Raw genomic sequence first — 15,921 nt, 5'->3', positions numbered from 1 at the left:
AAATTCCCTTTTTTCCCTTTTTGATGTTAGAAATTCCCTCAAAATTTCCCTGTTGATTTCTAACATAATATGAGATATATATAATATTTTCACCTAATAATTAAGTCAAGGAATATTTTCAAATAATTTATTTATTTATTGAAAAAGGGGCTACAGCTCGCCAAAATAATTTTAAATTTCTTTTAAAAAAATGGAAAAAAATTTAGTCATGAAGTATCGTGAGTTATTTTTAATGTTATACCATGGACACTGTATCTCTAACCGGACGGGAAAAGCAGCCTAAAAGAGGTACCCCCTCACTGTCCGTTTGCGGCCTACTTCGTATTAGCTGAAATAGTCGGCCGTACTCGATTTGCAGGGCCGTCAAGGTCATTCGAACGAATGTAAACCTTATTTCTTTATCGTTTGAAATGTGCCATCTACTGGGGATTCGCTAGGTATTATGGGTATCAACATTTTCGCGATTTCTGTCTGCTTAGCTAGGACTGTATAAATCGTCTGCTACTTAAGTTATCGGTAAGGCTTAATAAGTTTAGGTGTAAAATACGATTTTCAAACGAGATCGAGAGACAAACAGGTAATTTATAATAAATAATTTCGCCTATTTTATTGAATGTTCAATTTTTAATGATAGTATATTATTTACAGTTCTTAAGAAACTCCCAAAAGGGGACGAACAAGATGTTGTGTTATCGGTTGTGGGAAAAACAGCTACAAGAGTAAAGCTAGCTTTCATTTGTTTCCAAGGGACAAGACTTTGAAAGAGGAATGGATTAGTAGCATTCAATCAGCTCCTCATGATTTCTAAACCATGCACAAGTTCAAAAGCAAATTTTGAAACTGGATTCCTTCAGCAACTAGCAAAATCTGCAGATACCATTTCAACCCAGCTGGAGTCAAACATTACAATGATTTTCTCCCTTGTTACTTTCCTTGGAAATCTTTTGAACATATTGTTTTAAAGCCTTTCAAAGGTTGGAAATTAACTTATAATTATTTATTTATTTATAATAAATTATAACATTTTTACCTTGGTTTTTATTCACAGTACGGTTAGGTTATAACTATCTGGTTCTTCCTCCGGATGAAACGTTGTCGCTAAGAGCAGATGTTGTTATTAACAACGAGGAAAGTACGTTACCAGTACCACAAATGAGCATGAAGAATGAGTTTACCATCAGCCACTGTGAACATTCGTGTATAATAAAATACCATTACACATCAATTATTAATGAAAAGGATGCTCTGATTAACCAGTTGATATATGAAAATAAGGAGCTTAAAGAGAAGTCTTCAACCCTAGAAAAAAAATAACGAAGACACCTTAAATGAATTAACGAATAAATGTAAACAATTAATAAATCTTGAGATGCAATTTAAGGTTTCCAACGCCACTAATAAGTCATTCAGCATAACCACTAATCTACAAATAAAAACATTGTCATATTAAAAACTACATAGCAATAGCAACGGTAACTATATTTACACCACAGTCTATCCACTATAGACTCTGTTTACACTGTAAATGCAACTTACTTGTTTTGGTTTTCCATGTTTGAAATATGTATAAGAGATTTCTATTCCTCACATTACCACCTTGGCTTAAATTTCAACTTTAACTATAAAAATTTAATATTTTGTATAATTTTATGTACGAAAACTATAAAGAATAGTTTAGGAATAAATTGCTTACCTGTTTAAAGTATTCAACTTTTTCATTATCATTAAATAACCCTTTAAATTACGAAGATAATGCAGGAACGATTTAAAAAAAAACTATTCCTAAGCAGACGATCTTTCTGAAAAAATTTCAAAGAGCTCTTGGGAAAATTCGATTTCCCATAATTCTCAGAATAATTTGAATTTATTTCACCAGGTGTCGTATTCAAACGATAAAGAACGTTTTTTCGACCACGTGACGAATTATATGGCCTTGACAGCCCCGAAACTTTTAAAATTCTTGAACCTCCCCCCCTTTACAGAGAGACGGTGGCGGCGGCAGGTGATTTTGTATGCTGGAAGCTACAGCTTTTCCCGTCCGGTTACAGATACAGTGTCCATGGTTATACAAAACCATTACTTTTAAAACTATAAATGTTAACACTTTGTAAGTTTACATCCGAATTCCGAAAAACGAAGATGAAACCGAAAAGAACACGATACAGAATTACAGACGAAAATCTGACGAATATTTCAAAGCGTCTATTTTAGCACAAGAGTCCAAAAAGCATTCCGGAAATTTCTTCTGTAGTCAATGTGACGGAGATGAGATTCAGGTGTAGGTTAATTAATCACAACGTGTCTAGTAACTATAGGAACTGTGCAGCTGATTCTCTTACTAGACAAAAAAACATTCAAGCTGGAGAAAACACTAGACTATATTTATTTTCAATGAACTTTATTCTACTCATAATAGTGGTAACTTACATTGTTTTCCAGAAAAATGGGAAATTCCCTTTTTCCCTTTTTTCAAATAAAAATCCCTTTTTTAATTTTTAAAGTTGAAAATTCCCTACAAAGGGAGAAATTCCCTACAAGTGGAAGCACTGCTCCAGCTTAAACCACCCCTTCAACACTGTACACAATTATTAAATTTCAATACTCCTAACAGTTCCCCCGAATCTTTTCAAAATATTTTTTTCTTTCAATTGGCACTTTCTGAACCGCCAGCAAGAAATTGTATTCGGGGTATAAAGCCAAGGTACACAATGTGAAGATAGTACATTTCAAACTATAGGAATGTTATAACTGAAATATTTACGACAGTCAAAGACATATCGTTGTTTCACTGAATACAATGGTTTGTTTAAAAAATTAACGGAACAAATAGTGAGGTTTCGCACTCACACGTACGGATTTATAATCTGGAAAATAACCTTTGAGCTTTCATACTCAAATGGGGTAAAACACTCCAGTAGACGCCCGAACGATGATTGTAGGAACATGAGATAAATTTTCCAAAATCACCACTTACAATCAGTGCTATAGGTGAGTGAGAATGGCGCATACAGTGAACGGTAATGGCGGCCATGTTTTGGGCGCGAATCAAAGTCAATGTAATATATCCCTTACTAGAGAAGTATCCGTGTATAGGTTATAAAAACGAAATATGTACCTTCGTAGATTCAAGGAAGTTTGCAATGGGAAATTATTTACCGCGAAGTATTACGACTGCGTAGGGATTGTAAAGCAACTGTCGGCTCTATCATTGCCACCTGTATTGTGATAAGGTCATTGTTTTTAGAAATGGCAATGAATCTATCCGATTCTTCGAAAAACAGGGACTTTACTGGAGAACGTGGTGCCATCTATTAATGACAAAGGAAGCTAAAATTCAATATAGCGAAACGATAACGTCGTCAGAGAACCATTTATAATTATTATAATTAGACAAATTATTGATGTACCGGCTCCCAATTGTAAATAAATGCTTTAAATCCGTGATGTAGCAGTTCCTTTGATATTTATTTTAAAATTAGACAACTTATACTCTACTTGAACCTAAATTATATATCCCATACAAAATATATTGTGAAAAACTACTATTATTTAAGTTATTGACAAATTTACAAACGAACCAATCAACGCGAGGGGTACTTTTATGGCCGCCTTTTGGGTCAAAATGTAGCTTAAGCAACTTGTTTTGATTTCGAGGCTAGCGACATCTGTTGAAAAAAGAGCTACTTCACGTCAAGCTGACACTTGCTTTAACTTATTTATGAATAGTATTTTCATTATGTACATAGAAGCCCAATATCAGAATATTGCAAATAGTAACTGACTGATTGTAGCCTCCGAAGGTACATATTTCAATCTAATAACATTAGCACAATTAGAAAACGGATACTTATCTCGTAAAAAATTTACAGTGTGCTTCTGATAATAACTTAATCCAAACTTTATTCAAACCTTCTTGCGTTATGATGGGTAAATTGTCTTCATAAAACACAATCAAATACTCGAATTTATCCTGATAACTACTTTTCGCGTCGAAACCAGCTCCTTTAATTAAATCGAAGTCGTATTCGTCCACTACTAAGACGATATCTGCAATTAACATTAAAATAAAATATTAAATTAAATATCTTTTGTAATAAAAATTGTAGTTGAGACGCACCTGATTTCTGACATTTGACGTAGTAGCAGCATATAATTAATAAGAAATATTTTTTCATTTCGAAATATATTTATTTTTCATATATTCTATTTTAAGAGAATAAATAAGCTACGGAAGTTCGACGCGGTCAGCCATATTGGACGTTACTATGGTTACTAAGCAGTAAACTTCGGCAGAAAATCGATACTTTTGAGGAAAAGGTATAGGAGCTGTTTTTACGACATTAGAGAGAGGCTAAGCCTTACGCTGCGAAAGTTAAACGTGTTAATGTTCTACAATGCTTCGCTATACGTTGTCGCGAACGCGTAGAAAGGCATTGTGGAGGTCAGTACTTTGGCGTTGGGCGAGCGAGGCTTAAACTCTTTCTAATATTGAGTCTGATAATATTTTCTTAATGCTTGGAATTTTTGAAACGTTAGAATTATTTTTTGCAGTTTTTTTTATCTAAATTTAGTTTCTAGCGATAGTAAATAATTATCAAATAAAGATATTTATCTAGTTATAATGATAATATTGAGATTGAATTTCAATTTCTTTGCAATCTGTTTCTCTGACTTAGCTTTTCCTAAAACAATTATCAAATAATAAAATTTTAATTAACTAATTTTAATTATAATATAATCTAGTTACTAGTTTATAATCAAATAATGAAATATTTTCTAACTATTTTTAATTACAGTATAATCTAGTTTCTACAAAAAAATGTATACCAAGTTTGCCTAAAATAATTAGTAAATAATGAAATATTTTCTAACTATTTTTAATTACAGTATAATCTTGTTTCTATAAAAATGTCTACTAAGTTTGCCTAAAATAATTAGGAAATAATGAAATATTTTCTAACTACTTTTAATTACAGCTTAATCTAGTTTCTACAAACCATTTATACTAAGTTTGCCTAAAATAATTAGCAAATAATTAAATATTTTCTAACTACTTTATAGTTTCTATAAAAAAATTATTCTAAGTTTGCCTAAAATAATTAGCAAATAATGAAATTTTAATTATCTAATTGTTATAACAATATATTAGGGCTGTGCGGGTAGTGCTTTTTCGGGTTCGGGTCGGACACGGGTAAATCAGAAATATTTCTTTAGGGTATCGGGTCGGGTAGCCAATTTTTATCGGGTATTCGGGTATTTAAGCCTAAGCAAAATAACTATTCGGATACTAAAAATAACGGGTAATTATCGGGTAGTTACATTATTTAAGGGAATTAATTAATTAAACTTTTATTTATCCAAAATTCAAAAACAATCCTTTTATTTTAGTATTTTAGTACAGTTTCATTAGAGACATATGTTGAAATATGGACAGAAAGGTGCGCATACTTTTGGTTTCAGTTTCAGTTTCAGTTTGCTTATACCTCACAGTAATTGGCGCAAAAATTTGAATACCAGAATATTTGGCGGGAAAATTTGAATACCCGAATATTTGGCGGGAAAATTTTAATACCCGACTATTTGGCGGGAAAAAATTTAATACCCGATCACTTTCGGGTATTTAAAAATTTAAATTTCGGGTATCGGGGCGGATACCCGACCCGATACCCGCCCGAGTATCGGGTCGGGTATCAATACCCGCACAGCCCTACTGAATATATTACAGTTTTTAGAATATATATCGCTCTCAATATGCAAACGTAACTTTGCTCAAAATAATTATCAAATAATTACGTTTTTATTAATTAATTAATATTACAATATTATCTAATTTCTAATATAAATTGTCTTAAATTTTGCTCAAAATATTTATAAGTTAATTAATATGTATTAAATAATTTTTATTACAATATAATCTAGTTTCTAATATAAATTGTCTTAAATTTTGCTCAAAATATTTATAAGTTAATTAATATTTATTAAATAATTTTTATTACAATATAATATAGTTTCTAGTATATATCGCTCTCTAACAATTAAGTGATTTTATTAACGAAAGATATTTAAAATATAATCGGAATATATGAAACTGAAGAACATTCAGTGACAATTAATTAAATCATTTTCCTTTTTAAATTTAATTAATTTGCTGTTGCGAATTGGCTTTTTATTTTTCTTCTTTTTGGCCCAGATGAAAAATCTCGTTAATCTCAACTTGAGCGTTAAACCCAGCGAATATATTGAAAATCCCAACCACATTCCAGTAATGCCTCCGGTGTAGCTCAGAATCTCCACGAACTGTTAAATATTTAAAAATATTTAATTAATTTTGCAAACATTTAATTAAACAATTGCTTCATTTATTCATTACTTTTCATTAATTTTTCAAACAATTAATTAAACAATTGATTAATTTATTCATTTAATTAATTAGTTAATTATTTAATTCCTATTTAATTAGTTAATTACTTCCTTTTTAATTAGTTAATTAATTCCTTTTTAATTAGTTAATTAATTCATTTTTATTAGCAAATAAATTGGTTTTTAATTATCTAATTAATTGGTTTTTCAATTAGGTATTTAACCAAAAAAAATCAAATATTCCTTTAACTTTATAAACAGTGAAAAGGGATTACCAATCTAAAGTCACCCAACTACAAGAACGACTTTAAATTGAGACCGAAAACGTTTGATTTTCCTTTGTAATAACAAAGTCCACTAGTCCGTAAATTGGAAGGTCGTTGTAACACAAATTTAAAATTTTACCAGCTAAACTAATGCAGATTTTATCAAAAATCATAACGAGTGTAAGTGTTGCTGTTGCTTATGTTTAGGGTGTTCGCATAGCCACCAATAGATGGCAGACCTTGTCCAGAAGAACCGTTTTTCGCTTACAGTTGCTGGAACGTGCTACTAGATGGAACCTCCTTCTAGAATCGTTTTGTTGTGTTGGCGACGTCTGCCATCTATTGGTAACAATCGGAACTAATATACAGATATTCCAAGTAGAGTATAAAAATTAGCCCAAATATACTATATTAAGCTGTTTTTTATGATTAATCTATATTATATTTCCCATATCAAACATATGGTGAAAACCGGAATAAATTTATTTATTCCCTTGTAAGCGTTTTTAAAAATTTCTAAACCATACATGATTCAAAACTTCAAAAGCTTATTTGTTTGGAAACTATTTTTACCTCAACTTTTGGTTTCTGCTCAAATATCGTGTGGGTATCACAAGTAATTTTCAATTTGCTTACATTATCAATCAATCTGTATAAAAAAAATTAGACAAATTAAGGGTTTATTATTTAATTGATTGATTGATTTAATTACGTACGCCAGTGGCTGGTCCATTTGTTCAAAACGTTTACTGGTCAGTGTTAAGCTGTAAGTTTCTCGTCTATTTACAAACACAATTGTCAATTAATATTTAAATTAATTAAATAAGCAAATAATCAATTCAATTTCTCAATTAATGAAATTAATTGTTTTATTAATTTTTCTATTAATTAAGCTATTCAATCATTTTAATAAGGCTATTATTTTTGAATTAAGCTATTCAATATTTTTAATTATTTAACCAATTCATGCATTTTTCAATTGAATAAAGTTATTAATTTTGCTATTAATAAAACAATTGATTAATTTATTCAATACTTTTCGTTACGAAACCCATTAATTGGTTTATCCATTAGTTTACTATTTGTTTTAAATAATATTTATTTTTCAATTAGTTAATTAATTATTTTTTAATTCGTTATTTGATTTTGAATTTGGTTAAATAGTTGATTTTCAATTCGGTAATTAACTGATTTTTAATTGATTATTTAGCTTTTAATTATCATTTAAATCATTACTTGCAACTTCGTGGACATTCGTTTGCACATTTCTGCAAGAATACTTGATGGGACGAATAGTTTGAACATATTGTATAATCTGAAATGAAAAAAAATCAGTTATATAACGAAATTTAAAAAACAAAATGCCGTTATATTTCGATGAAATAAATTGTTTGATATAGGCCAATTACCTTTCAAGGTGTTCCAATTTTTTTCCATATTACATTTCAATTGGAAGTTCCACTCTGGGATCACAGACATGTAAACCAAGCAGCCGCAGTTAGTCATTGAAAGTCGGTTGGCGCACGATTGCAAACACGTCTTAATTAAGAATAAATACGCTTTAATTAATTTAATTATTTTATTCTTTCTTTACAATTTTCCTTTACTTCGTGAGAAATCGGGTGTGATTGGTTGAATTTCCGTTTCAGTCCATAATCGCTGCAATTGGTTTTGTAAGGCGCTGGTAACAATAATTGAGTTGACTGTGTTTAAAATCATTTTTAATTAATTAATGATCAAATTAATTAAAAATTAAAAGAAAAACTAATCAATGTTTAAAATGATGAATTAATATTTAAAAGAAAAACTAATTAATGTTTAAAACGATTAATTCATCAATGTTTAAAATAATGAATTAATTCATCAATGTTTAAAATAATGAATTAATTCATGTTTAAAATGATGAATTAATTCATGTTTAAAATGATAAATTAATTCATGTTTAAAATGATCAATTAATTCATGTTTAAAATGATGAATTAATTAATGTTCAAAATGATGAATTAGTCCATGTTTAAAATGATTAATTAATTAATGTTTAAAATGACTAAAATATTAATGTTTAAAATGACTAAAATATTAATGTTTTAAATGAGTTTTAGCCCCCTGCATTTCTTAGAGGGGCCACATATTTATAATTAAGAGGCCACATATTTGAATTTAAGATTTTTCTTTATCTCCGAAAAAAATAACGATAGATAGAAAACCAAACACAAGGGTGTCGCTTGTTTAGTCGGCCTGTCAGATTGCCAAATAAGTATCCTGAGTGAACTACAACTCTGCACAAAATCTACCCTTGGAAAAAGTAGCTTTTTAACAAAGCGGGGGCAAGTGGCCCCCCGCTGCCCCGGTGGTTGGCACGCCCCTGTTAACAGTTGCCAGTGACCTCTCCGTAGCAACGAAATTGGCCTTGTTGAATACGCCTAGGCCTTGTACAATTAATACTAATTTGGGAAAATAAGTACGAGCACGGCCAACTTTGATCTTTCGCGCATCTCTCCTGCTACAGCGGCCATCTCATTCGTTGACGTTTCTGTGTTAACCTATGAGCAAAAGATGTGTATGACGTGAGCGCCCCTAGCGGATTATTATTTTTAGAATAGCTTTTACATTGAAGCCAATATAAAAACCGAGCGTGGCGCTGAACTCCTACACGTTATAGTACAGTTTATAGGGGGGAAATCCTTGCTAGCGGAAATTCGACGAATGTGTTGACCGCTGTAGCGCGAACAGCGCGTGATCAAAGTTGGCCGTGGTACGAGTATGAAAAGAGAGAAATTTGTGGTACAACCGGACACACGAAGAAACAAATAATTGTATTTCGACAACACTCTTATCCATACATAAAGCTTGTTTTAGTGTTGTTTAATCAAGAAATTGAATTTTTCGTGTACGCTGGTTTAGCGTAAGGTGCGCAATTTGTTAAAATTCGATTGCAAACGTACTTGACCGCATTAACCTTCGAACTGAAAGCGCGCTTAACCCATTTTAAAGAAAGTTTCTCCTCGAGCGTCGAGGTACTGCCGACGCTGTTGCTAAAATTTCTCTAGCGCTTTGCATAACCTCTCTTTATTTAAACATATGTCAAGACGCATTTAACGTTTGATAGGCGAGGCAGTTGTGTTTAGACTTTCGTATGCCTCATCAACTTACTTTGTGAATGCTGATATCGTAGCTTGTGTTGGTTTTTATCGCTTTAAAATTCTGCGTTATGTCAGGTATGTAGAATTGATTGTAGACGAATATTTTCGCCCCTGGTAACTCACCGGGTTCGATATGATGCTGCGCTCGGATCTCTAACCACACTTCCAATCCTTAAGTTTTAATAAGCATAGTTTAATTTTGGCCTCAATTTTGACTAAGAGAAACTTAAATTTATATTAAGTTCAAATTGACTAAGATCAATTTTAACTAAAGCGAACCCCCGTTTGTCCTAGGCCAATCTCCATTTTGACTAAGATTATCTCCATTTGAACCAAAACCAGCCTAAAATTTTTACCAAAAAAACAAACTTTATTTTGACTAATAGCAACCTAAATTTTAACCAAGACCCACTTAAACTTTGACCAAGACCCTTGCAACCTAAATTTGAAACACGACCAACTTAAACTTTGACCAAGACCCTTGCCACCCAAATTTTAACCTGGATCCACTTATACTTTGACCAAGGCCCTTGCAATCTAAATTTTAACCAAGACCAAACTCAATTTTAACTAAGACGAATCTCCATTTTAACCAAGACCAACCTAAATTTTAAACAAGACCAACCAACCTAAATTATAACCAAGACCAACCAACCTAAATTATAACCAAGACCAACCAACCTAAATTTTAAACAAGACCAACCAACCTAAATTATAACCAAGACCAACCAACCTAAATTTTAACCAAGACCAACCAACCTAAATTTTAACCAAGACCAACGAACCTAATTTTTAACCAAGACCAACCAACCTAAATTTTAACCAAGACCAACCAACCTAAATTTTAACCAAGACCAACTAACCTAAATTTAAACCAAGACCAACCAACCTAAATTTTAACCAAGACCAACCAACCTAAATTTTAACCAAGACCAACCAACCTAAATTTTAACCAAGAGCAAACAACCTAAATTTAAACCAAGACCAACCAACCTAAATTTTAACCAAGAGCAAACAACCTAAATTTAAACCAAGACCAACCAACCTAAATTTTAACCAAGAGCAAACAACCTAAATTTAAACCAAGACCAACCAACCTAAATTTTAACCGAGACCAACTAACCTAACTTTAAACCAAGACTAACCAACCTAAATTTTAACCAAGACCAACCAACCTAAATTTTAACCAAGAGCAAACAACCTAAATTTTAACCAAGACCAACTAACCTAAATTTTAACCAAGACCAACCAACCTAAATTTTAACCAAGACCAACTAACCTAAATTTTAACCAAGACCAACCAAACTCAATTTTAACTAAGACGAATCTCCATTTTAACCAAGACCAACCTAAATTTTAAACAAGACCAACCAACCTAAATTATAACCAAGACCAACCAACCTAAATTTTAACCAAGAGCAAACAACCTAAATTTAAACCAAGACCAACCAACCTAAATTTTAACCGAGACCAACTAACCTAGCTTTAAACCAAGACTAACCAACCTAAATTTTAACCAAGACCAACCAACCTAAATTTTAACCAAGAGCAAACAACCTAAATTTTAACCAAGACCAACCAACCTAAATTTTAACCAAGACCAACCAACCTAAATTTTAACCAAGACCAACTAACCTAAATTTTAACCAAGACCAACCAAACTCAATTTTAACTAAGACGAATCTCCATTTTAACCAAGACCAACCTAAATTTTAAACAAGACCAACCAACCTAAATTATAACCAAGACCGACCAACCTAAATTTTAACCAAGACCAACCAACCTAAATTTTAACCAAGACCAACCAACCTAAATTTTAACCAAGACCAACCAACCTAAATTTTAACCAAGACCAACCAACCTAAATTTAAACCAAGACCCACTTAAACTTTGACCAAGACCAAGTTTGTTCTCCAAATTTCACACGCTACATTTATGTTCGCTAAAGGTCAACCTGAATTTTGATTAATTTGGGTCTGAATTACTTTTAGAGTGATAGCAAAAGTGTGAAGATTCGTTGACGCCGTAGTTGTAGGTCCTGCAGGCGATGTATCGCCCTGAAAATGAATCTACCTTGTTCCTAGATAAATTAGTGTAATTAATTAATACCACTTCAACAGTTATGTGTATATTGAACCTACTCGCACATTGAATAGTTAGTAGCAAATTCGTCGTAACTCTCTTCGGTGCACTTTTGAAACATTGAAAACTTGAAGTTGTTCTCACTTAGGCGAATTATGTCACTGGCGTTGAACAGTTGTAGAAACGAGAATAACGTCGCACTCTGATTTGAAAAACAAAATACCCCAAACTTCAAAAACACAGTCTTATAATTTCCCTAATTTCAAATTTATTTTAAATAAATTCATCATCGATTTCAAATAAGACTATCGTCAATTTCCTATAAATTTATCGTCGATTACAATTATCATCAATTTCAAATAAATTGCCATCAATCTCAAATATATTTATCATAAATTTCAAATAAGTGACATTACCCTCCATTTTAAACAAGTGGAATTACCCTCCTTTTCAGATAAGTGACATTATCCTCCATTTTAAACAAGTGGCATTACCCTCCATTTCAAAAAAGCGAAATTACCCTCCTTTTCAAATAAGTGACATTACCCTCCATTTCAAATAAGTGACATTACCCTCCATTTCAAATAAGTGACATTACTCTCCATTTCAAATAAGTGACATTACCTTCCATTTCAAATAAGTGACGTTACCCTCCATTTCAAATAAGTTACATTACCCTCCATTTCAAATAAATTAACCCACATTTTCAGTACCCTACGTTTTATATACTTACCCAATTTTTTACAATGGACAAGCATTTACAAACAAATTACCTGGAGTAGGGTCAATTACAACGAAGTTACCCGTAGTTACGAGTAATTTACTAAATCAATAAAAATATCAGTCATCATTACCAAGAAAAAGGTCTTCAATTTCTTCTTAGTGGAATCATTTCTACAAATAATCATCTCTTTCGAGTAGAAGCTGTCTTTGCAAACCAAATCTTTTCGTAATCTACGAGATTTGTGTCGTAATTGAAATTAGTTAAATAATTACCCTAATTACTTAGCATCAGTGACAGAGCTTGGGTTAGTAGCGCCCCCACGCCGCGTAAGAGAGATATATATATATATATATATTTACGTGACGGTACTTAGACAAAACTACATCGTATCGGAATATCACATTATATGTTACTTTTCAATTTAAACAACCCGTCTCCTTATTAAGCTCAACATAGAAATGTAACATAGAGTAAAAACGTGTCCATCGTGTATCCTGCTTTATGAGCTACTCTAAGCAGTAAAACTTAAAGTAAAGTAGAGTAAATCTCGTAACGCGACTAGATAATCTAAAAAGTCTCCGGCGTGTACCCTGCGTTATGAACTAATTCTTCGAAGAGTAAGTTAAAATGAAGTAGCGTAAAACTCGTAACGCATTTAAATAAACTACTCGTGTTTAAAGACTGAACTACATCAAATTTAAACCATTCTTTACCTACATTTGGCGCCAACTATAAAACTTACTCACTTTATAGTCCTCGAAAAAATGCGCCCCCAAACCTCTTGCGCCCCCACGCAGTTGCGTACCCTGCGTACCCTATATCGCCGCCCCTGCTTAGCATAGGCGCCGTACTCACCGGTTGTTCCCGCATATAGTCACGGCGGGAAAACAAATACTGTCCAAGTATTCGGTGCTGATTTGGGTAATTGTCTCGTAATTGTAGTAAATCCCTATTAAGTGGTGCATTTGAAATACGCAACCGACTACGCAAATAGTAATTAGAAGTAATTTGTAGCACCATTGCAGCATTTTCGAATTCTTGAAGATGCTACCGTCCTGGTTTTAGGTGCTTTCGTATGACCCTTATAACAGGCCAAATGCGCTTCGTTTTGATTATAAAATCGTTTGCATTGAAGTAAATAGGCCTTTATTAAAAGGTGGGTAAAAATGTCGACCCTCGCAGCAATATTTGAATTTATATGAAAACGAATTTCCTGCCTTGCGTAGTTTCGTGTTTTCGGTTTAAAATCGTCCGCGTTTCAGACGTCGTGTAACGAAATAGCAGTTTCTTATTGGTCTGTCACATAAATTCAAATTTTGCACACACCTTTTAATAAAAGCCTATAATGTAGGCGTTAAATACTACGTAATCAGATAGTTCGTCAATTGCGTGATTTATCGTGTTTTGAACGTCGATGAAAACTATTTACATTAAGTTTTCTTCAATTGTACAAAATAGTTCAACTCGCTGAAAGGCTAAAGCAAAAACATATAAGCTTGCATTATACATTTGTACTTTTTGTTTTGAAGAATCCATGCACTCACTATTTCTATAAGTATAGTTAAAAGATAAGTATAACACTTCCTACGAATCAGGTAATGGTGCTCGAGAAATTGCCATGAATAGCCTATTTGAAGGATCAGGCTATCAGACAAGGCTTATTGACAATTAAATACGAAAAATAAGTTCTGCTTTATTAGATAGGAAAATAAAATTGATTATGTTCTAAAGGTAGTTCTTAATACTAAGACTTAAACGCGTTTTCACTCAAATTTATGACCATGACATATGTGAATCTTTTGATGTTTCTTGATCACACTCACAAGGAACCCGAGGTGTTTATTGTCGATTTAGTTCAAAGTCGCCGTAATGTGGACCTATATGAGATATGAAATTTCCCAAAAGGAGACGTTGCACTACCCATTAGATTTGAAATGGCAACCGAAAATGTTTTTGACAACTTACAACCAAAATAAGATTTTTCCCTTATTTTACCCAAAATTTGTTACAAATTTACCCTAAAAATGTTTCAATTTACCGAAACTTGATGAAATTTACCTAAATGTGGTCCAAACTACACATTTCGTGATTTTCAAAAAAAAATTCGTAGCGAGGACCCTGTGAAACCGAGAAAATCCCATGCTTTTTTAAATTTAGATTTTATTGTTTTAAGTGATCAAAAACATTTTCGGTTGCTATAGCAAAACGAATGGGTAGTGCAACGTCTCCTTTTGGGAAATTTCATATCTCATATAGGTCTACATTACGCCCGACTTTGAACAAAATTGGCAATAAACACCTCGGTACTCTCCTTGTCAGTTTCTTAATTTTCGTTAGTTAAGTTTCACCGCGACAAAAGGTCAGAGACCCATCAAGTCAAGACACTTGGGATTTAAACAGCTGCTTCAAGACAAGTCGAAAGTTCCTTTGGAATTTGAGAGCTTGGTATGAGATGTTTTTGATTGAAATACGATGCCATCTTGGTTAAAGGCGTGTCCTATATGCTATAAATAAGGTAATGTTTAACCGATATCGAGAAAATTCTATAGTAAAACACACAGACTAATAGTTTCAACTAAATTATAGTCTTAATTCAGACGTTAGAGTTTCGAGTTCGATATACGGGTATCGCTGAACTCACGATTGTTTTTCCTTAAATCCACTCAAGTTTTCAACGAAACTAAAATCGCTTTGTCTGTTAGTTATTTAAAAGTATTCACCAAAATCGTTCAGTGTCATACTAATTTGTCTTATGTTACTTATGGTGTTCCCATATTGACCTCTTTCGTCACTTCGACCGCGATCCAACCAAGTTTCCCGACTATGTTGCTAGTTTTATTTTCGATCCATGGTTTGTTGCCACTTCACCTGACATTTCGGCATGTCAACTAACAATGTAAGACTTGATGGATGACTGTTTATTGTTTTTCCGATCTAAAGAAAGACTGGTCATGTCATTAGCTTCTTCTCAATCGACTTTATCAAGAATTTATTCAGTTGAACAGATAATATGTGGCTGCGACTAATAGCCTTTTATGATTTCTGGAAGATAGTCCTCGCCTACACGGACTGAGAACCTGTCATCGTAGCCTATTATCTCTACATTAAAGCAACTGTCGGCTTTATTATTGCCACCTGTATTATGATAAGGCTCTAGCTATTAGAGATAGTTATGAATCTATCGGATTCTTCGAAAAAACGACTCTAGTGGGGAGCGTGGTGCCATCTATTAATGGAAAAGGAAGCTAAAATTCGAAAGAGCGAAACAATAACGTCGTCAGAGAACTAGACAACTTATAATTTACTTCTGGGACTTAAACCTAAATAATATAGGTATCTCATATAA

Source organism: Leiobunum rupestre, chromosome 2 (genome assembly GCF_980474605.1).
Source record: "Leiobunum rupestre chromosome 2, qqLeiRupe1.1.hap1, whole genome shotgun sequence".
In the NCBI taxonomy this organism is placed as follows: domain Eukaryota; kingdom Metazoa; phylum Arthropoda; class Arachnida; order Opiliones; family Sclerosomatidae; genus Leiobunum; species Leiobunum rupestre.
Note: the sequence above shows the minus strand (reverse complement) of the source record.